Source organism: Canis lupus, chromosome 17, assembly GCF_011100685.1.
Source record: "Canis lupus familiaris isolate Mischka breed German Shepherd chromosome 17, alternate assembly UU_Cfam_GSD_1.0, whole genome shotgun sequence".
Taxonomy (NCBI): domain Eukaryota; kingdom Metazoa; phylum Chordata; class Mammalia; order Carnivora; family Canidae; genus Canis; species Canis lupus.
In genome coordinates, this window is record NC_049238.1 from 28,272,762 (window position 1) to 28,298,923 (window position 26,162).

A 26,162-nucleotide genomic window follows, 5' to 3' on the forward strand; every position below is an offset into this window, starting at 1 on the left:
AACTGGCTTGATGAGACAGAGGCCAGTGTGGTTGATTTTGTTTGTTGTATGTTTTGAAGTGTTTCTATAGTTATTGGGTATCCTATGGCAGTCATAGTAAAATGGATATTAAAACTTCTCCTTTGCCACTTTCCACTATAAAGATTACATTAAAAACAAACAAACGAAGAAACAAATTCAAATTCCGGGTTACTTTGCATTTAGGAAGGACAATATGATTCAGTACTGGTTCATGAGACCTGCACTGAAGTAAAGCCTATAATTTTCTTATCAAAGACCTTGTCATTTCCCTCTACATTCTTCCTTGAATGCAGATGTGATGTCTGGATGGGAAGAATACTAAATAAGTCAAATGCATAAGTCAAAATTTATAAGATGGTGGAAGGAAAAGAGCGAGGTTTGCAGTGGGGCAAAAATCTAATCCCTGATAGCCTTATAGACTAGCTGATGCCACTGTCACCACTTTCTGTATTTTTTAAAAAATGATGAGCTGCAATCTTTTCCTTTCGACAGATTAAAACAGCATTCCTAGATGAAATACAATAAAATTAGTTCTATTTCATTTTAAATATCTCTGCCTCACCTATGCCATGTCACCACTACCACCACTTACCTTAGCACAAATGTTGCTGGTCACTTCCCACCCCTCCACACACATGTTCACTGCAAGGATGTTTCCTTTATGTAATGTAATTTAGAAATAGGTGTGAACAGTTGAGGTTTGGGAGTGTTTACAAGGAGAGAGAATCTGACGTGGCTACCTCAAAAAGAACAGCTGCCTGTTTTTAGAGACAGTGGATAATTCAACATGATCTGTCTGAATTCAGCTCTATATATTTTATAGAGAGTGAAGAGTTTTTCCCGATTCTTATTTTATTGTTATATATGTATTAGTTTTCTTTGTGTTTTTTTTTCCTACTATGTCTTCTGTCTTCATGGGTACCATAGAAGGAGTTACAGAAGAATGCAATGTGAGCTACTAGCCCTTCATTGTATACAGATATTCTTATCTATCCACATATATCCTAACCCAAGGTTTGTATACTAGATAGTGGAATTTTGGTCACTGTGAATGAGAAGTTAAAGATGTGTTAGGTCAGGTTTATTGTTTGGATATTTCAGTTACAACTGGATTTTATCTATTAGCTTAAAAACAACTAATATGATCAGTTGTTGGAAAATGTCAGTGCAATTATTGTTTTTCTTAATGATTAGGTCACTCTAAGTGCTTTCTGATGCTCTTTTATGGCACTGACAATTCCTCAGATCAAACTTATTTGGATTTTTCCATTGGAATTGCAAAGGCAAAAAATCATTTTTAAGCACCCCTCTAAAGAGCTATTTTTGTGATTCACAAATTAATAAAACATTTTAAGGAATCCTCAGTCTCCCATTTATTTTACTAAATTCATTTGAAAAATGATCCCGTACTTCTATAGAAATACAATGCCAGGCTTAAGAATTCACTGTTAGTTGTATTTCAAACTTATCTCCAGTCACAAAGTTAGAAGTGAAGACATGAAATTCTTGTAAATGAGTATTTATGGGTGTTAAAAGTGTAGAAATAGAACAAGTAAAAGCAAGTATAGGTTCCTGTTATCAAATTATGAAACTATTCTAGCCTAAAGAAACAGAAAAATGATGTAAAGACAATATTAAGTGCACTTTAGTTCTAGATACATTTTAGCAGAGAAACATTTTGATGCATTTTTTTCTTCTATGCTTAAAGGGTTTTAAATATAGCATTGGGTTCTAAGTGGTAATTATCATTCTGTATGGCTAGACACCAATATAATCTGGTTGTAAATCTTGGATAAATAGTCATTTCATAGTGCTAAAACTAACATATTTATCTGGGATTTTTTTTTACTAATAGGCATTTTTATATAGCTCAAAAGAGTTAAGTGTTGTCTTATGACAGACTATAACATATTTTAGAAAATGTTAGTCTCTTTGCTGGAAAAAGCAAACTTTTAAATGTTATTCAGTCAGATTTCCACCACTGATAATCAAAAAGTAGGGTAAAGTAATTTGAAAGAGATTATACCTCAGATACTCATTCTTTTAGTCCCACATTAAATTGTATTTTAATAGGTAAAGTGCTCTGGATCAATTGTTTTATAATACTGAATTGCAGACATAGTGATTTTCTTGGATGGGAGAGGGATGTTTGGAAATGAAATTTGTCTGAAGGGTGATGGACAGATAAAAAATAGCATCATTAACAATTATTTATTGAGTACCTACGATGCACAGGACTGTGTGCCAGTGAAAGACATAGATGTGCTTTCCTGAAATGAAGTCTGGAAAAGTTCAGGTAACACAGGCAAAGTAGGACTCAAGCTTGACTTATGTCCTCATTACTTTCCCCTTTCATTTCTCCCTCTTGTCCAATTCCCACAGTATTTTTATTTTTTCCATGTGACCCTCCTTCCCTTTATTCCCTTTTCACCTTTGCTGTCCTCTTGCAACATTTAACCAGAATTTAAAATACATATGCATATCTAAATATCTGAAGTTTATGTGGTGATATAGGTCAATCTGCCTTCTGAGACTTCATATCTTCAATATTTTACTCATGTGAACCCTCTATAGAGTTTAGGACTCTGGAAATTGTCCATTCTTTTTCTAAGATGGTAGACCAAATTTACTGACGGTTTTTTGTCTTTCCCCCATTTTTCCTTAAATGTTCAAGCCAGATCAGAGCAAACATGTTGCTGGAATATTTTGCCAGTGAGGTGAAATCCTGTCTCCCCTGTGGACAACTTGTCTCTTTTCTGCTAACGCAAGTTCTGCCCTTGAACAGTAGAGTCTACATTGTCTTTACATAGTAGATTAAGTAGGTCTTTATTTTAGGTTGAACTTCCTTTCCACTCCCTCTCTGCTCATTCTTTCTCTCTAAACATTTTCCATTTTAATTAGATGAGTCAATTACTCACACACAAGAATATCACACATATTCAAAGCCAGCAGAGTTTTCCATCCACTTTTTCAAATACGGCCTCTTAACTTAGTTAAGAGCTTTTCAAAATCCTATCTTCTTAAAAGCACAGATAAGGCACTTATTCAAACTTGAGATTCTCTACTCACTTCAATTATGTCTCAGGCAAGTTGTTTCTCTGTGTCATAATCATCTTCACTGCTTTCAACATTTTTCCCTATTTACAATCCCTACTTTCCCTTTTGTTTAGAAAGCAGAATCCTTCTGGATGATTCAAAGGGTATTCCAAACAGTAATTGGAAATTGGGCTTGCTGCAGGAATTCATTAGATTTAATGCTTAGACCATAAGTCTAAAATCAGAAGAATTTAAAATATGTTCAAAAAGGTAAAGCAGCCAAAGGCAGAAGAATTGTGACAATAACAAGTCGTAAGTTAAGGCAAATCTTCAAGAGTACTGTGCAGTCAGCTTTAGCTTTGCATAAACCTAACTATTCATCACCTTATTATTTCCTGAATTCATATATTATGTAGAACATAGATATGAAAATCCTCCAAATCACCCAGGCCATTCCCTGATATGACCAGTGTGTCTCTACCTTTGGAAGCAATGCTATAAAACCCTTTCAAATGTCAGAGGGGTGTGGCATTGAGTATAACCAAGAGAAGTCAATATTTACTCCAATCTTTGTCCTTTCTCTCTTAACGATATGGTATTCATCAGTGGAGTAACTAATAAAATTAGTCTCAAAGGCAACATCTAACTTGAGGCCCTCGCCTTTGCCATACATGACTACATACACTAAAAAAAGAGGACATTTGTATATTCTCTTGATATTAATACAGATTTGACTAAAGGAAGATGAATTTGATTTTGGAGAGGGAACAACTATTCTGATTGACCATCGGGCAGTGGGAGTCCTTGCCAAAAATAACAACTGTGAGAACTCTAGGCTATAAGCAGTATGAATGCACATTGGGCTCACTACTCAGTGTTCTTTGGGATGTTGCCCAGCATGGAGATTTTGCAAAAGGAAGAGGTTGAGATCAAAACAAAAAGTACTGGCAGTTTATTTCTCCAAAACCAGAAAACAAAAATACTCTTAAGGGGCTCACATAGACACTCATGAACTATGTCAGTTACTTTGGCTTAGCTTTACTACTTATACTAACATCCCTTCTCCTGGTCCTTAAATAGAGGGATCCTTCTATTTTCTTTCATATTTACACACACAGCATCTCAATAGTAAATAAACATGGTATTAAATTTTGTATGTTAACCAACTGTCAATACATTTATTTACATATAACTAGTCTTTGGAGGAAGAATGAGAACTTACAAAGCTGAGAACTACACACTTTTCTTGAACGTGGTCAATCAATGGTGAAGTAGAAAGAGGGTAAAAGAGAGACTATTGGAAATTATGTTTTATTTCTAGATATGCCTCTATCTTTTCTGGTTGAAATGCTGGTATACTCACTTTTCTATCTCTATGATAAAATATTCTGTGATTAAATAAATAGAAATTTGGAAAACCAGATGAGACTATTAAAAAAATGGCTATAAGCTTTCCAGAGGAAGATTGCAAAAGCCAGGTCAACTCATGCATTATGGAAACACTAATGACATTTTCAAACAACATTTATAAGGCCAGAAAACAAATAAACAAATAAAAAAGAATAAAAGATCACAACAGAGGTTAAAGCAATTCTTTCTTGGTTATTTTTCTTTCTGTCATAATTTACAAAGCACATACTGAATTGTGTACTGATTGGGTAGTAAGTACAGTTTCCAAATTTTTATAATTCATTTTAGGAGACATATAGACAAGAAGGACTTGGTTCACTATCCTTATTATATTTAGCATGAGTAGAAATACTTGTGATTAAAAAGTTATAAAGCTTTATTGTAAAATATAATTGATAATTTGTGTTTCTATCAGTTAAGTGAACTTATTTAATGATTAAATTACAAAATTGATTATGGTTATGCCACCCTACTATAAAAAGAGTCATTGTTTCTTAAAATGAATGGTGTGGGTGATCAAAAGCGTCTTTCACTGCATCCATCATAGCAAAAGACTTGAGTTGAAGTTGTCAAAGTCTCTTTTATTACATTTTTATAGCAGTAGCATGCCCTTATCTGGCCAATAGAACTGCCAATATGGGTAGAGACCTTCTTGGTACCATAATCTTGATTTGGTATGTCAAATGGCAACAAAGATGGCCAATTATGACATAATCCCAAAACAGACATTCCGTCAATGCAGCTGACCTTCCCCAGCCAGTCTCGTACTTATCTAATCAACAGGTCAGCAGCACTCCTTTTGTTTTTGTAGTACACAGCAGTCTTCAATCGTCAGTCATTAGAAATCTCTACTTTTCTCCTCCCTCAACTTCACACTATGATGCTAGACTCTGTGATGAATTACTGGTTCCTTTGCTTGGCGGTAGAACTTTGCCATTCAACACTCAATTTCTGGTCTTTTTGCCTTTACTTTTCCTTAAACAGTAGAGTATCTGCCAGAAGATCTCTGAAAAGGGTACTAAATCTCAAGGCCTTGGTAAAGGCCAAAGAGATGATTGTGAGGAATTTGCAACTCCTTAAAAAATAAATACAAAATGTCATACCATTCTAAAATAATTTCCACTTTCTAACTCATGATAGTATCTTGAGATAGAGTATTAAATATTAAAAAACTGTGCTAAGAATTTATGGGTAACACCAAGATTAGTCATGTAAAACTTTCTATAGCCATGTGCAACCAATTTGAACCCTTGTGATGATTTGTCTGTGTAAGCAGCTCTCTTCACAGTTAAATAATCTATACAGACAGACTGAAAAAATTATCATTATGCTTACACAGTGGACTGGATTTCTCAGAGTGAGAATTTTTTCTTCCTTTTTTCTTAGGAGGCAAAAAATAAAAGATGAGAAGGATTTGTGCTGTCAACAACAGTTATTGAGCAACCGAATAGGTGCTAGGTGCTGTCCTGAGCACTTTACAGAGTTGGTTAATCCTCAAAATACTCTCCTAACATAATTAAGCTGAGGTTGTCATATAGGTCATTATATAAAGTGCATAATCACTTTTTTCTATAATCAGCCTATTCTTCCAAATATTTTATTTTATACAAGATCATCATACAAAAAGATTTATGACATGTAACATTCTATACTGGCAATAAGGAGGGTGATGATAGCAGCATTTGCAAAACTTTTGTATAGATTTATTTGTTCATAGTTTATTTTTCAAATACATATTAATTATCTACATAAACTAAGGACCATGCGTAGAACTTTGAACAAGACAGATGTGGGGATCCCTGGGTGGCGCAGCGGTTTGGCGCCTGCCTTTGGCCCAGGGCGCGATTCTGGAGACCCGGGATCGAGTCCCGCGTCAAGCTCCCGGTGCATGGAGCCTGCTTCTCCCTCTGCCTATGTCTCTGCCTCTCTCTCTCTCTGTGTGACTATCATGAATAAATAAAAATTAAAAAAAAAAGACAGATGTGGTCCCTTCCAAAGGTTTTCTGGTCATAAAGAGGTGGCTATAATTTTGTGTGCCAAGAGAAGAACACATGAGATGTGGAAATATATGTGGGGTGGGGGATCTAACTCAATTTAGTATTCAGAGAAAGTTCACATCAGGAAGAGGCATTGGAAAATTTGCTGTGCAAGAACAGAAGGGAAAGTGTTGAGATAGGAACTGAAAACAGAGAGAGGAACCAGAAATTGTAGGGCTTCTCAAACTAGTAATTAACCATTTTGAGACTTATCCTAAGGGAAGGTAGACATGAAAACAACTCTGATATGGTAAAAAAAAAAAAAAAAAAAAAGTATGACATTAATTAATCGGTGGAACTTCCACAATATTGACATAAGTACCAAGAGAAAAATTTTGATTCAACCCACATTTGAAAGCTCAGGACTGACCATAATCTCATCCTATGACCATTCTCCTGATTAGATCTTCCTCTTCTACCACAATTTCAGAGTGTAAAGGCTCAGAAAATTGAATTGCAACCTTTCATTTTAGATTTTCCATTTTTAATACTTCTTTATAGAGTTCTGTTTTCTTCAGTTTGAATACCTCAATCTTCAAGTTTTCTCAAGTGAAAATCTTATAGCAGGCAATTTCTCTTCCTATACCAGTTATCCTTTCTTTATTTGGTCACATTCTTGTTCAGGGGTTGAAATATATAGTCAGAAGAGGGCCAAATAATAAATGTTTTAGGTGTTTCTGTCCATATGTTCTCTATCACAACTCTCAACTCTGCCATGTAGCAGAAGCGCCATAGATTATATGCCAATAAATGGGTTTGGCTATATGCCAATAAAACTTTACTTCCAAAAACAGTTTGCTGAATTTGAGCAGTTTTTGAACTCCTACTCATAACTAATTTGTCTCTCCCCAAGCTATATAAGGTCTCTCAATATGTTGCTCTTCAGAGAACCCTTCTGGGTTGTGTATACTACCATAACTCAGACATCATTGCTGCTATATAATTTGTCCATGTAAGAGTGTACCCTGCTAATATTACAGATAGTGTATTAATATTTAAGAGCATGATAGACTCCTAATTTTTACTGGGTTGACTATGCTTTTGCTCTGTTACTCATGACAAAACCCCAAATTTCTGTCCAGTGAAGATTTTATGGCAGACTCCCTACCTAGTGTCCAACTGTTTTTGGTTCTGATTTCTGCTTTGCCTCCTAAAGTCAGTCCTTTACTCTAGTTCCCATGGTTTCTCAACCTCCTGCAATTTAGTCAATTGTGCATGGCTGGTTGAATAAAATATTGCCTTTAGTTGTTTTCTTTGACAAAGATAATATAGGTGTTTTTATATGTAAATTTCTGCACTAAATTGGCAAGTATTTTTCCTTGGAATTTTGAAACTATTATGTTTTGTTTATTTTTTCTGCCTATAACAAGAAATCTTAATCTGATTGCATTTGGACCTAGCTCTAACCTCCCGGAATGACATCAAACTTCACTGAACTCTAGTAGACAATTTCCTATGCCTCAGCTCCAGACCATAGTACCCCTCAAAATTCCTCTTCCATACAGTGGACTACAGCCACACTCTCTCAAATGAAGCTGAAAGGTCAGACTCCGAGTGAGGTGGGAGGAGAGATGCCCTTCCAAATTTGGTCGTTCCTTGAGTACTTTCCTTCACCCTTAAAGGAACTATGTAGTATCCCTAAATTTGTTATTTCTATATTCTTTGGGATTCTCATTTACCAACTTTTGTAGTTAACCTTCCTTTTCTAGCTAGTAATATTTTATATCAGGGACCCACACACACTGGTCCATGGGCCAAATATTATTTGCTATTTGTTTACAAATAAACTTTTACTGGAACACAGCCACTTGCATTTGGTTCCCATATTATCTATGGCTGTTTTTACTCCACAAGCACGGAGTTAAGTAGTTGAGTTGAGTAGTTGAAAATCTTACAGTCTGAAAAGCCTAAAATATTTACTAATTTCTTTCAGAAAAAATTTGCCCATCCATTCTTTATAATGAATTTTCCCTGTGAAATTACAAGTGAGTCTTCTATGACTGGTACTGATTTGGCAACAGAAGTTAACCTAAGAGACAGACCTTCAAAAATCAGACGTTTTGGATTGTTTTAGTCATATCCTTGGCTCTGGCAATAGGAAATTAGTACTAGTAATTCGTAAAATACACCAATGTCTCAGTGAATCAAGCTATCTCTAGTCATATTGCTTAGATAGTGCCAGCTAACGAGAGTTAGTGATTAATCTTGTTGACAGAAAGTTTTGCATACTAGATAGTATATTTGTTACTATGCACTGCAATAACTCATTTAATTCTCATGAAAGCCTTTGAAGTGGGTAGATATTGTTATCATTCTATATAAAGGAAAGTGAGATAAATCAAGCAGCCAGCAAGTGTAAGAATCAGGACTGAATTCATTGTTTTATGACTCAGAGTGGAGTGTTATCTATCCCAAAAATTTTGTCTTCCATATTTCTTTTTATTGTTTCCTCCACTAACATAGCCTAGTAAGTCCCAAAAATAATGAACACTACGTAAATTAATTTTCCAAAATGAACACTTCCCTATTTTGCATAAAATAAGGAAATTCATTAACGGCTTCAGATCACAAGAATGTAATAGGTTGCAAAGAAAAATGAACTTATTGTCAACTCGGTTATTCAATAAGCTTTGAATAAGTTTCTTATAATGTCCAAGTTAATGTGAAATTGAGAAATATAAGTACTATATAGTGTATAATCCATTTTGTCGGGTAATTTACAATCTAGTGATACTACTTCTGGGGTGTTTTCCAACACCAACAACCGATTCTCAGATTATCCAGACACCAACTTGGTGCTTAGCAATTTAATTCAACTCTGACACTAATTAATCAGAGTTAGCACTCACCCCACAGTTTAAGGACTCAGTCACACAGAACGGTACCCCCCACTCCAGATGCCAATCACAAATCCTGGGCCACCCATACATCTGATCAAGTGGCTATATTCAAGAGTTACCAGGATCTCCTCTTCAGGTTCAATAATATGCTATACTGTCAAACTCACAGAACTCAAGGAAGCACTTTAATCAGGTTTGCTGGTTTATTACAAAGGATATGACTCAGGAATAGCCAGATGGAAGAGATGCATAGGGCAATAGGGCAAGGTATTGGAAGGGGAAGTGAGGAGCTTTCATGCCCTCTCTAGGCACACCAACTCCCAGTAGTACCTCCATGAATTCACCAATGTAGAAACTCATTAAATCTCCTTTTAATAGAGTTTAAAAACCAGACACCCCCTTCTCCAACCCCCCCCCCATCTATGGTGGGGCCTCACACTAAATCACATCATTAGCATAAACTTAGGTGGAAAGGCACACATTATTAATAACAAATGACATTCCTATCACTTGGTAAATTCCAAGGGTTTTAGGAGCTCTTTGCCAAGACCAGGGACAAAGACCAAATATACTTTGTATTATACTATACTACTTATTACATTGCATCTGTATTCTGACCTAGAAGTCCTCTAACCCATCCTAAATGTAGTGACAATTTGTATTAGTTTTAAATATCCAGTAGCCAGTCCAGTATCCTAGCTAAAGAATGTTTAATTGTGAGGATAATAATCTAGTACCTTAAAAACAAAGCTAAAACTATGTTATTAAGTCAATGATAATATATTAAACCATAAATAAGTTTTACTAATAAAAAAGTGATTGCTATTATTTTGTTTTTGACCTCACCTTTTAGATCTTCATATTAATTATTTAGTTAATTTTAATTTTTTTAAGTAACTTCAGTGGTATTTCCTACTACACATATCTTACCCCCTATCTCCAGGTTACTGAGTTTGTCCCACATAGGTACAACAAAGGAAATAGCCCATTCACAAAAGAGCTAGGTTTCTTCAAGCATTTTTTTATTATAAATTTATTTTTTTATTGGTGTTCAATTTGCCAACATATAGAATAACACCCAGTGCTCATCCCTTCAAGTGTCCACCTCAGTGCCCATCACCCAGTCACCCCCACCCCCCCTACCCCTCCCCTTCCACCACCCCTAGTTGGTTTCCCAGAGTTAGGAGTCTTCCATGTTCTGTCTCCCTTTCTCATATTTCCCACTCATTTTTCTCCTTTCCCCTTTGTTCCCTTTCACTATTCTTTATATTCCCCAAATCTTCAAGCATTTCTAATTAATCGATTAATAAACCAGAAAAAGTGTCTTAAGGAAAATATATTTCAAGTAGATATTCAAAAATATATTCTCAAGAAATATATGTCTGATATATAGTAGAAGCTCACAATACGTGGAATGGATGAATAAGTTTCACATTCACAAGGAAAAAAATCACAGCCCGATTTTAATTAAAAGTCAGTCATTTTAATTCCATTTTGGTACATATTATATTTGGTTAGTAAGGACTGTAATTATTAACCCAGAAATTTTTATGAAATAAACTATTATAGAACAATATAGATTATCAAGTGAAGAAGGAAAAATAGTAAAACATTCAACAGAGGACTAGGCTTACATGCTTCTGATAATTATAATAATCTGCTAATTGACTTCTCCCCCCACCCACCCCCCCTCACAGGAGGGTGCCAATTAAAATAAACTACAATTTTGCTATTTGGTCTTTAGAATCAGAGCAGATGTGTTTGAGTTTATGACCGGTTTTCTCAATGTGTTGTCCAATTAACCTCAATGGGAGTGATTCACAGCAAATCCCTGGGGTTCTCTCTGAAAGGAAAAGTCAGACAGGCTACTACAGGGGAAAGAGCTTTTATATGTTCTTTAAAGCTCACTTGTGGACTACTCTGGTGAAAAACTGGTGCCAGTGGAAGCATTTAACTATTGAGGTAAAAGCCCCCCAGAGTTTCTTTGTGGCTGTCACTGAGGGAGAGGAGATGAACTATAACTGAGACAAAGGGAAATTGGGTACACTCCTAGTGGGATCTGACTCATTCCACTAAGAAGCTGAGAAAATGTATATAAATGCCACACAAATAAAAAAGGTTTTCGAGGGCTCGAATTAGAGAAATGTGTAACACTTGCTGAGGAAAGACCTTTGAAATGGACTGTTCTATCAGATATAGGAGCAAATCATTTATAAAATTTAAATATCTACTTAATTTATTTTATTTATTTGAGAAAGAAAGAGAGACAGAGCATGAGCAGAGGGGAGGGCTGGAGGGAGAAGGAGAAGCAGACACCCCGCTGAGCAGGGAGCCTATCATGAGGCTCCTTCCCAAGACCCTGAGATCATACCTGAGCCAAAGGCAGCCGCTTAATAGACTGAGCCACCCAGGTGCCCCTTAATTTCTTAATATATTTGGTATAGTCAGAGTCTCGAATGCAATTGTATTTCAGTCATCAGGATTATTTAATTTGTAATTACTAATATTAACCCAAGATGCTAACATTGACTGAGGTAAAACAATGGAAAACATTCATTTACAGAATTTTTTATAGTGTAATATTAATATATATTTACATATATATATCATATTGATATATAGTTATATAAACTTGAGATGGAATTTTTTTGTGTTAGTTCACACTAAATTCTAGATTATTGAAATACTTAAGATAATTCTGAACATTAGCCGATAAACAAGTGTTTATTCACAAAAAATAGTATTGAGAATTATTATGAACCATGTACTATACTGGACACTGGAGATAAAATGTTGACTGTCTTCAAGAAATACTTATAAAATTAGAAAAGAAAATAACAGATAAATGAGCAGTCAAATAAAAATATAACTATACTGATGTGGCCAACAACAGGTTATGTGACAACATACAACAGACCAAGAAGAAAATAAATAATTTGAATAAAATAACTATACATTTGATCTAATAAATAGAGAAATGGAGAAGTCTGAACACAAAGAAACATACGCTGTCTTTTCAATGAGATGTTGTCTTAGTCCATTTGGACTGATATTACAAAATATTATAGACTAGCTAGCTTGTAAAAAACAGAAATTTATTTTTTTACAGTTCTGGTGGGTGGAAGTCCAACTTCATGGTGCCAACACCACTGAGTGAGGGCTGTCTTCTGGAAAATAGGACTTTTCGGTGTATTCTCACCTGATTGGAAGGAGCTAGGTAGCTCTGTGGGATCTCTCCTTTAGAGAGTACTAATCCCGGGCAGCCCGGGTTGCTCAGTGGTTTAGCACTGCCTTCAGCCCAGGGCGTGTGATCCTGGGGACCCAGGATCGAGTCCCACATCAGGCTCCCTGCATGGAGCCTGCTTCTCCCTCTGCCTGTGTCTCTGCCTCTCTCTTTCTCTGTCTGTCTCTCATGAATAAATAAATAAAACCTTAAAAAAAAAAAAGAGTACTAATCCCATTGCCGAGGGCTCTACTCTCATGACCTAATCATCTGCCAAAGGCCTCACCTCCCATAACCATCCTATTGGATTCCACATGAGAATTTTGGGGAGACATAAACATGCAGACCACAGAAGATATAGAATTAGAAAATATTGATGACTTTATTAAGCCACAAAGGAAACACTTGCTTAATATTAAAAAAAAAAAACAAAAACTAAATAGATCTAAAAAGATTGGCCAAGCTGTATTCATACACACATTTGTATGTCTACAGGTCTACAGTTTGGTCATTTACATACCTGTGTGCACATTTATATACATATATGTCAAATTGATATATAGTTATATCAACTTGTATAATTATGTTATTCAAATTATATATGTATATATACACATTTATATGAAAACATGATCACTAGTATCAAAACCAAAAGAATATCAAAGATATTCTCAGGCAGCCTGGATGGCTCAGCGGTTTAGCTCCACCTTCAGCCCAAGGCCTGATCCTGGAGACCCGGGATCGAGTCCCACATTAGGCTCCCACATTAGGCTCCCTGCATGAAGCCGCTTCTCCCTCTGCCTGTGTCTCTGCCTCTCTCTCTCTCTCTCTGTGTCTCTCATGTATAAATAAATAAAATCTTAAAAAAAAAAAGATATTCTCAAAAAACAATCTAGGAAGAAACAATCTGCATACAACTTTACCTATTAAAGTAATTGAATCAATAATTAATGACCTTCCAAAATAGAAAGCACCAAACCCAGATGGGTTTATGGGTGAATTCTATCAAGTATTGAAGGAAGAAATTGTACCAGTGCTCCATAATCTATTTTAGAAACTAGAAGCAGAGATACTTCCTTATTCACTTAATGAAGCCAACATTACAGATACCAAAGCCAGAAAAAGACATTACAAGAAAACTACAGACCAATATCTCTCATGAACATAGACACTAAATCCTCAACAAAATATTAGAAAATATTCAAAAATTGAATCCAGTAATGTGCAAAAAAGATTATATATCACAAGCAAGAGGAATTTATCTCAGGTATTCAAAGCTGATTCAACATTAAAATATCAATTAATGTAATCCATCATATCAACAAAATAAAAAGATAAATCACATTATCATATCAAAAGATTCAGAAAAAGCATCTGACAATATCCAGCACTCATTCTCAGTAAACTATGAATAGGGGGAACATCCTCAATTTGACAAAGAATATCTATAAAAGCCTATAGCTCATATCATACTTAATGGGAAGAAACTAGAGGTTTTCACACTAAGATTAGCCATAAGACAAGGATGTTTCCTCTCACCATTCCTTTTCAACATCATACTGGAAGGCCTAGCTAATGTAAAAAGGCAAGGAAAAGAAATAATAGGGATACATAGTGGGAAGGAATATATAAAACTGTCTTTAAAAAAAACTGTCTTTATATGCAGACAATATGATCATCTGTGCATGAAATTCAAAAGAGTTGACAACCCTCTTGGAACTATTAAGTGATTATACTAATGTTGTAGTATACATAACTAATTGCATGAGAGTCAATCATCTTCATCTATACCACAAATGAACAAGTGGAATTGGATATTAAAAACACAATACCATTTATTTTGCCACCCTAAAATGAAAATTTTTTTAAAAGTATTTATTTATTCATGAGAGATGCACAGAAAGGGGCCGACATAGGCAGAGGGAGAAGCAGGCTCCTCACAGGGAATCCAATGTCGGACTCAATCGCTGGACCCGAGTTCATGCCCTGAACCTAAAGCAGACGCTCAACCAGTGAGCCACCCAGGCATTCCCAAAATGAAACTTTTAAGTATAAATCGAGTGAAATATATACAATATCTACATGTAGAAAACTACAAAACTGATTAAAGTACTCAATTCATTAATAATTTGAGAAATATTCCATGTTTAAAGATAGGAAGATTCAATATTGTCAAAATGTCTTTCTTTATAACCTAATCTGTAGATTTAATGAAGTTCAATCAAAATATCAGCTTATTTTTATGGATATCAACAAACTGATTCTAAAGTTTATATAGAGAGGTCAAAGACGTAGAATAGCCAACAAAATTTTGAAGGAGAGGGAAATGGTGTAGGACTTATACTACCTGACTTCAAGACTTTCTATAAAGCTATAGTAACCAATACAGTGTGATATTGACAAAGGAATAGCAGATTAATGAAACAGGAGGAACAGCCCAGAAATGCACCCACAAAATATAGTCATTTGATCTTTGACTAAGGAACGAAGGCAATATAATAAAGACCGTCTCTGCAATAAATGTTGCTAGAACAACTGGACATCCACATGCAAACACATAAATCTGGACACTGCCCTTGCACCCTTCACAAAAGTTAACTCAAAAGGGATCATAAACTTAAGTATAAAAGAAATAATTCTGAAACTTCTGAAAGATAAGATAGAAATAAGAAAACCTAGATGACCTTAGGCATTATAATGACTTTTTAGATATAACACCAAAGGCAGGATCCGTGAAATCAATAATGAATAAGCTAAACTTCATTAAAATTAAAACTTCTGTGAAAGAAAATACAAAGAGAATTAGAAGGCAAGCCACTGACTAGAAGAAAGTATTTGCAAAAGGCACATCTGAAAAGAAATTGCTATCAAAAATATACAAAGAACTCTTAAAACTACACGATAAGGGGATGCCTGGGTGGCACAGTCAGTTAAGTGTCTGCCTGCAGCTCAGGTCATGATCCCAGGGTCCTGGGATCAAGCACTACATCGGGTTCTCTGCTCACCACGGAGCCTGCTTCTCCCTCTCCTTCTACCTGTTGCTCTGCCTGCTTGTGCTCTCTCTCTGTCAAATAAATAAGCAAATTCTTAAAAAAAAAAAAAAAAAAAAACCTACTAAACAATAAGGAAACAAAGATCCAATTAAAAAATTGGTGAAAGATTTTAACAGACATCTCATCAAAGAAGATATACTGATGGTAAACAGTACATGAAAATATGCCCCATATCATACATCATCAATTAAATGCAAACTAATATATCAGCATAGACCTATTAGAATAGCCAAAATCTAGAACACTCACAACACCAAATGCTAGTGAGAATGTTAAACAACAAAAACTCTCACTTGTTGCTGGGGAGAATGCAAAAATAATACAGCTATTTTGGAAGGCAGTTTAACATTTTCACACGAAACTAAACATACTCTTACCATATGATCCAGCAATTACATTCCTTGGTCTCCATACAAAGGAGTTACAAATCTGCAGGTGAATGTTTGTAGCAGCTTTATTCATAATGTCAAAACTTGGAAGCAACCAAGATGTCCTTCAGTAGGTAGATAATCAAACTGTGGTAGATCTAGACGATACAATATTATTCGGCACTAAAAAATAAATAAGCTATTAAGCCGTGAAAAGATATGGAGGAACATCAAATGCACATCACTAATTGAAAAGGTCTGAAAGGACACACACTGTAGGATTCCAACTATATAACATTCTAGAAAAGACAAAACTATGGATACAATAAAACGGTCAGTCATTCCCAGGTTTGGGGATAGGAAGGAATGAATAGGTTGGATACAGAGCATTTCTAAGGCAGTATGATCCTATACTATACTCTGTATGATACTATAATAGTGGATATGTGTCATTATATTTTTGTCCAAACCCACAGAATGTGAACCCTAATGTAAACTATGAACTACAAGTGATCATGATGTGTCAAGGTAGGTTCATAGATTATAGCAAAAGTACCACTACAGTGGTAAATGTTCACAGTGGAAGAGGATATGTAGGTATGGGGTCAGGGGTATAGGGAATATCTTTTACCTTCCACATAATTTTACTGCGAACATAAAATTGCTCAAAAAATGGACTATAGGAAAAAAAACAATTTAGAACTAAAAGGTATATATATTTTTTAATGCCAAAAATACTGAAAAAAGGGAGGGACAGAAAATCTTTGATTTCCACTTTAGATGTTATTAAAAAATAAACATTGGAAATAATAAAAATAACAGAAATTGATGACAAAAAATAATCAGAAAAGTTAATCCATAATGTCAAAACTGGTTCTTTGAAAAACCAAATAAATTAGACTATGTTTTTAAGAGTATTAAGAAAACCAGATATTTCCTTCATATATCCATTCTAGATCAGATAGAAAACATGCCAAATAAGATAACTTTTTTTTAGAATCTAGAAGTGACTTCATACAAAATCAAATTAGCAAAGTAAAACAAATAAAAACTGCAAGTCACTTATAAACAAAAATACAAGTAATCAATGTGAAAAATGTATTAAATGAATTTAAAAGTCTTAATTATACCTTTTGCCCAAACAATGTTTATTGATGATATATATAAAAAAGTTAAAAAATTAAAACTCTAACTGCAATTCGCTGTATTAATCACACTGGGAATATATCAGCTAAAAAAATCCCTTACTAAAGCACTTCTATCAAAATCCATAATATCAATTCAGATCCAGTTAAAAGATTCTCAAAATTGTTACCATGAATCAACTCTTAGCTAGCTACGGGAAGAAGACAACTCCTTAGATTTATGAAAATGGAATCCTCCACAAACTCTCTCACACTCATATGCTATGTATGATACATAATAGTGGATACATGTCATTATATTTTTGACATGACATAAATCTGTAGCCATCCTTCCCTACTTTCTATGTCTCACAAAAGAAGAAATGACTTGTACAAGTCTATTCCTAAACCTTCTAACTGTGCTCTGCTTTCCATCTGTGTGACAGCCACTCCCAAATATTTTGTACTTTTCTAGTGTTTTCAGCACCTGCCAACTCTGTATTCAGCTGGCTGACTCATACCTTAACATCCAGATATGTTCACTATGTCAGTTTACTATGTCATAATGAAACAAACACAAACAGAGCTATGTCATAATGAAACTGAAGCACTCTTTTTAAGTTGGGAACAGGAGAAGGATGCCTTCTTTCACGTTTTTTTTTTTTAAGATTTTTTTTAATTTTTATTTATTTATGATAGTCACAGAGAGAGAGAGAGAGAGAGGCAGAGACACAGGCAGGCTCCATGCACCGGGAGCCCGACGTGGGATTCGATCTCTGGTCTCCAGGATCACACCCTGGGCCAAAGGCAGGCGCCAAACTGCTGCGTCACCCAGGGATCCCTTTTTTTCACGGTTTTTATTCAGCACTGTCTTGCAGCAGCTAATCATAAAATAAGAAATAAAAAGCTATAGATATTTGTAATAAATTATGTGCATCAAATAATTTTTTAAATTTTCCTTTTTTTAAATTCCAAGAGCCAACTTAACTGTGATAAAGAGAATTTATAAGAGTATAAGAGTTCTTATAAACTAGGATCAAAACACAATAATTTTCAAGTACGTGCCAGCTATAATCAATGGCTGCGGGAAGAAGGAAGACTGTTCATGATGGCAAATTATGAGTTTTCTCCTTTCAGTGTATGCTGATATCATGTTGTGTTTTTTTTTTTTTGAAATGTATATATATATTCCTCACATAAGGAAGTCTGGCTGCTGTGTGAACAAGAAACGTGGAGAGAAAATGAAGATGAAGGGATTGTAAGATGGTTCTTTAGAAGCCCATGGACTGAACTAAGGTGGAGACATGGAGAGACAAGTGGATAGGTTTTATTTTCAAATTAGAGTTAACATATTTTACTTACATGAGTGGTAAACAACAATTATTAGAGGTAACTCATACATTGGTAAGGAAACAGCTATGGGTATTAAGGTATGAGTCATCCAGCTGAATACAGGGTGGCATGCGCTTAAAGCACTAGGAACGTATGAAATATTTGGGAGTAGCTGTCACACAGATGGAAAGCAGAGCACAGTTAGAAGGATTAGGAATAGATATGTACAAGTCATTTCTTCTTTTGTGATATGTAGAGAGTAGGGAAGGATGGCCACAGATTTATGTCATGTCTAATAATGTGAGTACCCATGGAAGGCAAAAAGTTTGCATTACAACAGAGATGTTAATTTGCTCAAAGTGCAGATTTTAGAGGCAGATAAACCCGGGTTCCTACACCAATGCTGCTACTTAACTGTGGGGTGAGTGACTGGCGGCAAGTTATTTAATGTCTCTGAGCATCCATGTGTTTATATATATTTATTTATTTTATTTTTAAAATTTTTTAAAAAAAGATTATTTATTTTAGAGAATGCAGGCACATGAGTGAGAGGGAGGACCAGAAGGAGAGAATTCCCAGGCAGACTCCTCATGGAGCTGGGAGCTCACTCCAGGAAGCTGGGAGCTCCATCTTACAACCCTGGTGATCACAACCTGAGCCCAGACCAAGAGTCAGGTGCCCAACCACCTGAGCCACTCAGGTGCCCCTTTTTCTTTGTATTTAACGAAAAAAAATTCTGTATCTTCTTCATCACAGGCTTGTGTGAAGATTCCTAACATGGTATATGAAAAGGATAATTATTGTCAGTGACATGTTGTTACAATTGAATCAAAGTTTTCCTATGACTTTATTAAAGTTCTGACGCAAGAAATCCACAACAGGTTGTAATCAGTGTTTGTTAAGCCATCAATTATGAAACACAAATCAACCTGTACGTGTATTTGACTGTGTTTGACCCCACTGAATGAGTACACTGCTATTAAATAATTCTAGAGTGAATCCTAAAAGCAGAACTGTTTAGTAACCCACCCAAAAAGTTGCTGCTCCATGATTAAAAACAGCATATCATAAAATAAATATCTATTCCTGTGTGAAAGCCTGATAATTTTATTAGAATCCTCAGATTTTCTTGATAATGTATGATTCATGAGGAATTTTTTAATATTCAGATATAAACTTGGTTCCGTTTTATAATGAAATCTCAGTAGGTGATACTTTCTTCATCTTAACTAAGATGATTGCTTCTATTGATAATTCCTCTCAAAATCAGTGAACTTCTTCAGAAAAATGAAGGGTTAGAAAGAGGGTAAAGAGAAACAACATTTTTATTCTGAAATAGAAATGTAATTTGGTAGTAGTCACCATATTACAGTCTTCACTTCTGCCGAGACTTGAATTGGTTTGGTATGTTACAAGAAAAGAAGGGTCTAATTAGTACCTGCTTTATCTACTCTATATTTTTCTGTTTTACAACTGTTTAACATATACATGTTCTTGGTTCAGTTTTAGATATTTGCATAGCCTCTTAATTTTCAATTTGATATTGCCTAGAGAATCTTTCATAGGGATGTTTCATAGGGAAGGATGTTTTCATTCATTTATTCATTCATTTGGTCTATCTGTATCCTAGATAACTTATTTTGAAATCTCTGTTTTATTTTTCTGCTTCTCACATTTTGTTATCTTTGGTATATATTTACGGTACTCATGCTTTTATACTCTCAACTAATAAACAGATCTAGCTATTTAACAATGGTCAATTTTCTGTGTCACCCATGCATTCTCTTGTCATATTATGCTGTTGCTCTTGCAAACCTTATGAATCTTCACAGGAATCTCATTTTATTATGAACCTTTTGCTGGTGAGCAGTTATTTCTTTAAGGAAGTTCAAATCAGGATTTGTCTTTTTAACTTTAGCATTACAAAAACAAAAAACAACAAAACAAACCCAAAACAAAAAACTCTATGTCAAATTTCTGGTTCATTTCACTTGGGATTGGGCTCTTCTCTGGATTTTTAAGTTATTATCAAAGTTATTTGTTAAACTGTTTAATCTTTTCTTTCTTCTGCTTTTTCCATTTTTAGGTAACATTATTTATTAGTATCAATACTTTTTAAGCCAATCATATTTGAAGTGCTTTAGATTTCAAGTGGGTGAGTTTTTTTTTTTAAGATTTTATTTATTTATTCATAAGAGACACAGAGAGAGAGGCAGAGACATAGGCAGAGGGAGAAGCAGGCTCCCTGTGGGGAGCCTGATGAAGGACTTGATATCATGACCTGAGCCAAAAACAGATGCTCAAACACACCCAGGTTCCCCTAAATGTTAATTTCTAATAGCTGTTTGAATTTATAGCAACTTGCATCTTTTTAAAAATGTTTAAAATCAATTAAAAACTGAATTAATATATGATGTTTAAATTCAATTAATATATGGTGTATTATTAGTTTCAGAGGTAGAGTTCAGTGATTCATCAGTTCCATATAACACTCAGTGCTCATTACATCAAGTGCCCTCCTAGTGTCCATCACCCAACTACCCCATCGCCCTACCCTCTCCCCTCCAACAACACTGTTTTATTCCTAGAGAGTCTCCTACAGTTTGTCTCCCTCTCTGATTTTGTCTTGTTTTTCCCTCCTTCCCCTATGCTCATCTGTTTTGTTTCTTAAATTCCACATATGAGTGAAATCATATAATTGCCTTTCTCTGACTGACTTATTTCACTTAGCATAATACCCTCTAGTTTATTCAGTTTATTCCAAAATTTATATCATTATACATTTCGATTAGTTGTGCTCTGAATATTAACTGTAGTACTAGATAAAATGTATAACAGAAAGTCTCTCACAAGTTCATAATTTTCTCATTCGTGAATGACATAATTTATTTTGGCTCATACCTAAGGTTAAAAAAAATAAACCATATGTTCAGTGTTGAAGTGATTATTTCCAAAGACTTCAGTTTTCTTGGAAGAAGATCTTCTGAGCTTGTATAGGTAAGTTTTAAAAGGAACAAAATATCATCTCTAATATTTAAGATTTCAGATAAATATTTAATTTTATTATTTTTAATGTAATTAGCCTTCCACCCGCCACCCCAGTGCATTCAGTTGAAATAGCCTGGCTTAGTCTGTATTTTTCTCTTAGTCAACTGTGGTCTATTTTTCATTTGTTTCTCCATAAAAAGTCACTGTTATGAAGAGGCAAGATGTTTCCGCAATTTTTTAAAAAAAAATAGGCTCCATGTCCAGCATGGAGCCCAATGCATAACTTAAACCCATGACCCTGACACCAAGACTTGAACTGAGATCAAGAGTCAGATGCTTAACCAACTGAGCCCCCAGGCATCTGTACAGTATTTTTTTACAGAGGTTTTAATATAACATAAGATGAAACCCTCCATTTTTGAAATTGTATTAGGGTATATCCCCATTTATCCCATAATTTATAGCACTATGGGTTTTTTAAAAAAGTATTTTGAATTAAATAATTTATTCTTATAATTAGCTTTTAATAATTTAGAAACATTTAAATCCAAAAAATATACAAAGGACACTCAAATACCTAACCTGAAAATAAACAATTGTTTGCAATTTGTCATATTTAGTTCACTGATTTTTTTTAAGGAATTCAATGGTAGAAATTCTGACAAAGCCCCAATCCATTCAACTCAGCAGTCCCCAGAAATTAATAATATCCTAACATTAATGTACATTACATCCATGTGTGTTTTGAACTTTTCAACTCACTTGGTAGTATCATTAATTAAATATTCATCTTATGTATTTGTAAACATACATAACTGATACCACATAGAGTATATTACTTACTGCCAAACATTTTCACATAACATTAGGTTTCTAAGATATATATGTGTTTAACCTTTTAGAATAAGTTGTTTCAACTGTCCTTTTTTTTCTCTTACATGAAAAAGCCAAATAATTTTGTATATTCCTATTGTAGACGGTTGGGTGATTATCACCATTTCAAATAGTGATTCAGTTTCATCCTCTATGTTTTCTTGTTTATATATGTGCATGTATGTCTAGGGTAGATACCTGAAAATGGTACTACTGAGGGTAAAAAGAAAAACACTTTTTAGGTTTCATAGATATTACTAAATCATTCTTTCAAGTGATTTTAAGAATAGACATACCCTCAACAATAGCTAACAAGTCTCATTTTTTAAACACATGCAACAGTATTTGGTAGTTTTAAACATTTACATTTTTTGCCATGTGCAAACATAGTTTATTTTATATTAGTCCACATTTCTTTGAGTAGAGAAGTGAACATTTTCTTCTGAATTTGTTGCCAATCCAATCTTCCTCCTTAGAGAATTTTCAAGTTATATAAACAATCTTGTTGGCTCTTGATTGAACTTGCTTTCAATTTATTATTTTATTTGGACAGAATGTCCACCTTTATGATATTGAGACTTCCTATGCATGGCCACACTCTTTCGCTATTTATCTAGGCCTGCTTTTATATCTTTCAATAAACTTTTATCATTTTCTCTATGAAGTTCTTATACACCTTTTGTTTTAAATTTATGTCTAGTTTTCGATTTATTGTTTTTGTTGCTAGGGTAAATGGCATCTTTTTACTACACTTTAAAGTTTGTTACAGGTACAGGAATACAATTATTTTCTTTTTTTAAGATTGTATTTATTTATTTGAGAGAGAGAGAAAGTACAAGAGAGCAAAAGAGGTGTAGAGAGAGAAGCAGGCTGCCCACGGAGTAGGGATCCCGATGTAGGGTTTCATTCCATCATGATCTGAGCCAAAAGCAGTCCCCAATTATTTTCATTTTTAACTAGCAACTTTGTTTAACTTTTATTAGATTTTCTTTGATAAGGCATAATTCTTCTCTATTTATCAGACTTCCAAAAGGGATTTTTCCTGAAATCTTCTTGTCTCTATTGCCATCACTTATCCTTTAATAGAGCACAGAGGATTACTTTCTCAAGGGCAACAGCTAGTGGAATACAGTTTCCATTGACTAGACTCTACCCAAAGTCCTAAACACGGCTTTACCTCCTTCTCACCTTTTCACTACTTTCTCCATCCCAGACTACTGTGCCTATTCAAGAGGTGAACTTATCCTTATGTGAGCCATCTGGACACAGTGGTTGATGAGATATGGAGAAAAGCAGGCTCTTTGACTAATTTCTAGCATAAAAACTTATCTGCAAGAAAAGAGGTATTTGACTTCTGGCAATCTTTCTGACTTTCCCAATTGATTAAAAGATTGTAACTTCATAAACACCAAGAACTCCAGAAATTAGTGGGTTTTTCTGAAATTATCTATTTAGAAATACCCGACCGTCTGTCACTAAAGAAAATTGTGTTTATTCTTATTGATCACTGTACATCTTATTATTCTTGCTATTCTTCAGTGGCTGAAATGTTCAGGTAAATGTTGAAGGCAGTTAAAAGGCTTTTCTATGTCTTTTTCCTGACTTAATGAATCATAATGAAAAAAATGAATCATAATGTTTCTAATTAAGCAGCATGTTGTTTACTACTATATTTGATAGCTCAGTTTTACCTCCTTAAGGAGGTTCCCATCATTTCCTGGTTTTGTCGGAAGTAATCAGTTTTCAGTAATGTTGACTTCATCAAATCATTTGTGTTCATATGTTCACATTGTGGTAAAGAATATCTAGGTTAAACATTTCATATAGGAAGTTATATTACAGATAATGTTATAACATTGTTAAATGTTAAATCATCTTTGTATTCCTGGAATAAAGCCAATGTCATCAGGATATATTTTTAAATAATGGTTATATTCAGTTTAAAATTTTATTTAGAACTTCTGTATCTATATTTATAACCAGGACATGCATAAGGCATCTCTGTTTCTATTGTCCTTCTCTGCTTTTGCTATTAAAGTATTTTTGCCTTTTAAAATGAATTATGGCATGTTACCTCATTTTTAATTACTGACAATAATTTTTATGAAATATGCAAGATATCTTCACTCAAAATAAGGTAAAATAATCCTTTAAAATTATCTAGGCCCTACGTTTTATAGGGAAAGATTTCTAAATTAGAAATTAATTTATAATGATTTTCAGTTTGTTTAATTTTTCTTTTTCCTTGGATCTTTATCTAGAAAAATATCCACTTTCTATCTTTATTTGTGTTACTTTTGTCAAATTTATTAACATTATGTTATTCATAAGCCTTTAATCTTTATTACCTCTGTGTCAATATTTATTATTCATCTAAAGTTTATTCCTTTCATTGCTCTCTTTCTCTTCTTGATCTATCTAGTTAGAAATGTACATTCTTCATTACTCTTCATAAAACCTACTTTTGGTTTTATTGGCCTTCTCTGTTGTTCATGTATTTTTCTACTTGTAAGTGTTCTGTTACATACTTTATTTCTTGTTTCCACATGAATGCATTATTTCTTTTCTAACCCCTTGGGTTACAAAGCCAACACGCTAATTATTGTCTTTTTAACATAGCACTGTCTCTCTATAAATATTCCTTTATTTGCATAGTATAAGTTTAGAAATGTACTGCGTTGTGAGTGTTGACATTGAGATCCAAGTATTTCATACTTCTCCTTGCTAACTATTTCTGATCTACAAACAATAAAGAAATGTGTTTTTAAATTTCAAAGTTACACAGGGATATTTGATTACTTATTATTATTCAATTATATTTTTATTTATTGATGTCAAAGAATGAAGTCTTTAAACTATTGATTCTCTGATAATTATTAAGGCTTATACTTGCTTCATAACCTAGAACTAGTTATTTTTTCTAAATATTCTGAAATATTTTAAAGCATATGTATTCCCTAACTAGTGTATAGAATAAAACTATGATTTCAATCATGTGGAATTTAAGAAACAAAACAAATGAGAAAAGGGGGAAAAAGAGATACAGAAAGGCAAACCAAGAAATAGACTCTTAAATAGAAAACAAACTAATGGTTACCAGAGGGCAGGTGTGTGGGGGATGGGTGAAATAGGTGATGAAGATTAAGAAGTGCTCTTGTAATGAGCACTGGGTGTTGTACGGAAGTGTTGAATCAGTATGTTGCACACCTGAAGCTAATATTACTGCATTTAAATAAAAACTTTTTAAAAAGAAAAAAATATATAATTTTTATCTCTAATGATATTCATTCTATTAGTTCCTTGATGATGTTTGTTCTTCATTATTTTTTAATAACAGAGACAGGTGTTAATGTTTTATACTATGATCATATATCTATTCATTTCTATTTTAAATTATGTATTTTTATGTATATATTGTGGGGATATATAAATTCAGGATTTCTATACCTTACTGATTATTTATTTTATTTCCTTTGAGTAATGCACTTCTTTCTGTTGACACATTAATTTATCTGCATGTAACTTAAATTGATATCTGTGGACTTATTTTGGCTAACATATTTTGTACTATGTATTGTTACATTTTTCTCTTTTTCATCATTTGGATTCATTCAGTTTTATTTCAAATTAAATGTTCAATGTGCATGCTAACAACATCTAAAATTGATGAATACTTCTCTTTGTTTTGAGTACATGAAATTCAGGATGCCTCAATGGCCACTATTTCCATCATCCATATTCTTCATAACTTAGGTGTTATTATTATTTTAAAATTAAACCTTATTTAGAAATAACTTCTATTTGCTTATTTCTTTATACATCTTCATATATTGCATTCCACTAATTTTTTTTGCAATG

At 34.0% G+C, this 26,162-nt stretch overlaps 1 long non-coding RNA gene across 3 annotated transcripts in view; it reads right to left on the minus strand.

Moving 5' to 3' along the window:
- The window catches only part of LOC111090427, a 32,506-nt gene extending 16,337 nt beyond the window's left edge, over window positions 1-16,169 (minus strand). For all 3 annotated transcript variants that reach the window (XR_005371859.1, XR_005371858.1, XR_005371860.1), the window contains exon 1: window positions 15,997-16,169. This is a non-coding gene — a long non-coding RNA (uncharacterized LOC111090427). The remainder of the gene's footprint in view (window positions 1-15,996) is intronic.
- Window positions 16,170-26,162: the final 9,993 nt, after the last annotated feature.